The sequence below is a fragment of the Carlito syrichta genome, unplaced genomic scaffold (assembly GCF_000164805.1).
Source record: "Carlito syrichta isolate Samal-C Ts95f unplaced genomic scaffold, Tarsius_syrichta-2.0.1 Scaffold308119, whole genome shotgun sequence".
Lineage (NCBI taxonomy): Eukaryota > Metazoa > Chordata > Mammalia > Primates > Tarsiidae > Carlito > Carlito syrichta.
The window spans coordinates 1,492,847-1,496,038 of NW_007252215.1; the positions used below are offsets into that span (position 1 = coordinate 1,492,847).

The 3,192-nt window shown below is 40.0% G+C and overlaps 1 pseudogene; it reads left to right on the top strand.

Annotated features, from left to right (window-relative positions):
* Positions 1–455: 455 nt before the first annotated feature.
* Positions 456–1,584, top strand: LOC103267384 (annotated as a pseudogene).
* The last annotated feature ends 1,608 nt before the right edge of the window (positions 1,585–3,192 follow it).

Below are 3,192 nucleotides of genomic sequence, written 5' to 3' on the forward strand. Positions count from 1 at the left end.
AGCTCATACTGAAACCGTGACCTCCTGGGCTCAAGTGATCCTCCTGCTCCAGCCTCCTGAGCCACTGGGACTACAGGTGTGTGCTACCACACCTGGCAATTTTTTTTTTAATTGTAGAGAGAGGGTCTTGCTATATTGCCAAGGCTGGTCTTGAACTCTTGGTCTCAAGTGATTCTCCCACCTCAGCCTCCCAAAGAGTTGGGATTATAGGCATGAGCCACTGTGCCTGGCCAAGTTAATATTTCATTAGTCATGTGCAATAAATACAAATACTAGTAAAAGTTTTGTTAATTATTAAATTTAAACAATAAAGTGTGAATTATATGGATGTGACTTTTTTTTCAGTTTGTCCAGGTATCTGTAGATGAATGTTACTTATTACTAGAAAAAGACAGGTTGTGGGTGTCACTCAAGGTGCTCCAGGCCGAGGCCGCATGTAATGTTCAAGTCCAGAAATGCCATATGTGGATTATCAGAATTGCATTTGCGGTTTTCTTGACATTGAAGAAAATGAAAACAGTGGGAAATTTCTTCAAAGGTACTTTATATTGGATACGAGAGAAGAGATTTTCATACAGTACATGAATAGTTCACAGAACTGGCCCTCTGGATCATCACGTGTTAGAGTGATTGAACTGACCTACACCTCAAAGATTAGCCATGCATCTAAGCTAAGGCTAAAGACTGAGTCCTGCTTTACTAAGAATGCAGGAATGAGAAACTACTTTATACAAGCCAATGATCAGCAGGGCCCAGTGGGATGGGAAAATGTGTTGAACAAGCTATAAAATTATGTTACCAAAGTAGTCAGATGCACCACCTAGTTCTGATAACCTAGGTCACCAGGGGGTATGTGGGAAGAAGCAAGTGTCTTGCAGAACTGGCCTTGCTGGTGGTTGTACCCGACATGACTCCAACTCAGATGAAAATGGAAGAGAAGATATTTTCAGTTGGCTACTGCAAATCTGAACTGGAAAAGGAAGCTTTCTGTGTAAGACACTTAGAGAGGTTCATAAAGTCCAGGAATGTAAGCAAAGTGACATAATAATGAGGGACACCTCTTTGAAATGGTCACATCTCAAACTTTCTATGTTCTATGTTTAACTGATAGCTCTGAAGAGATGCACAGTTGGATGAAAGCAGTCAATAGCAACATGGTGTCACATGAGGGACCGGGCAGATGAGCATCTTCTAGAATCAAGTCTCACACTGAGTTACTAACCTTGTCATGAGTGACTGACTGTGTCTAACTGCCGCTTCTCTTCACAGGAGCATCTCCACTGTCCTTCAGAATCCAGACACATCTTCCATTTTGCCACCCCAACAGCTGCCACCTCACATTCCACAGCCTCTTGAAGCCAGTCTTTTGTTTCAAGCTTTACCATGGAGAAGCAAGGATTTTATGAATCTCTTGCCAAGGTCAAGGCAGGGAACCTAAAGGCCCAGACTGTCTCTCCAAGAGAACCAACTTCCAAAGTAACTGAACAAGTTCTGCTAAACCTCAAAGTAAAAAATGGTCCTTAGGAAAGAGACTGTGACCCAGTGGACTTGGATGATAAGAACCTTCCAGTCAGTGACGTGTGAGATGGAAGCACGTGGGGAATGCCTGGCCTTGGCCACCCTCAGCTTCCTTTCATGAGGGTTTTAACCCAAGATGGTAAAGAATTAAATGGTTTTTAAAACATATAGGAGCTGACAATTAAGTTGGTGAACTCATCTTAGAACAATTGCTACATACCTCATTGCTGAATATCACTACAGTCACCTTTGAAGTACTCCCCTTGGGAAGCCATGCATTGATGCCAGCACCTAGTCCACCTGTCAAAACAATTCTGTAACTGTTTTTCTGGAATGGCCATCAGAGCTGCCATTGTCAGTTTGATGTCCTGAATGCCATCAAAATGTCTTCCTTTATCTTTGGGTAAGCAAAAAAGTCATTGGGGCCAGACCAGTGAGTCAGGAGGGTGTTCCAATATAGTTATTTGTTTCCTGACTAAAAACTCCCTCACAGACAGTGCTGTGTGAGCTGGTGCATTGTCTTGATGCAATAGCTCCTTTGGGACCATTTTTGCACACACCTTTCTCATGCCAAGATTTTTAATTAAGCTTTTCCTAACTGTTTCTCTATGGATGTTTATTTGATCTACTATACTTCTTGCACTCAGCCAAAGATTTTGACACACAATTTGATAATTTTTTGCAATGTTTTCATCAGTTCTCCTTGTTTCTGGCTATCCTGATCTCTCTTTATCAGTGACGCTTTCTGTTCTCTCAGAAAAACTTTTAATCCATTTGTACTCTGCCATTTTCTTCATGGCATTATCCTCATAAAAAGGGACTAATATGTCCCTGATTCCACTTCCACTCTTGCCAGGCTTAATAAGAAATTTAACGTTTGTTTGTTGCTCTAATTCAAACTCTGACAATCTTGCGATGACAGCTCTGAAGGCCATTCCAGAAAAAAAAAAGAGTTCCAGAATTGCTTTGACAAGTGAGCTGGGTACTGATACCAATGCATAGCTTCCCAAGGGGAGTACTTCAAAGGAGACTGTAGTGATATTCAGCAATGAGGTATGGAGCACTTTTTCTAGGATGTCAGACCCAGATACTGCGTCTTAGATGTACTCTTTATAAGCTGGCAAGCCAAGAATCTACGGAGTGGTCAAACTAAGTGTAATTTCTTTTTAAAAAGAAAGAAAAAGGGAAAATCCTAAGTGGCTTAGTATCATCTATCTGAAACTTTGTGTGTTCTCATTTGAGTGATAAAAATGTGTGTGTGTGAGTGATATTTTTTTCCCTACTGACTTGGACAGTTTAAATGTCTAACAGCTTAAAACATGAAAAATGCTATTAATTATTTTGGTCATTAAAAATGTTACTGTGACTTCCTGTTAGATGTTTGATATTTACACATTCTTACTGGTTAATATTACTGAATAAAATATTGTCAGACTAATATATCTAAACTCATGATGTCTGTAGTGCTGTAAAATTTATATTAAAACTATTAGTTGAACTACTTTGAAATTATAGCTATTTTTGATTCTGTGGATGTTGAGGTGAGTGGTAAACTGCATAGAGGATACTATTAGACCATCAGTGAGGGTTGAGGGCTGCACAGGGGTTGAGAAAAGGGGAAAACAAGAATTCAAACAACTGTATCTTAGACATTTGTTTGAAAAGCTTAATCAG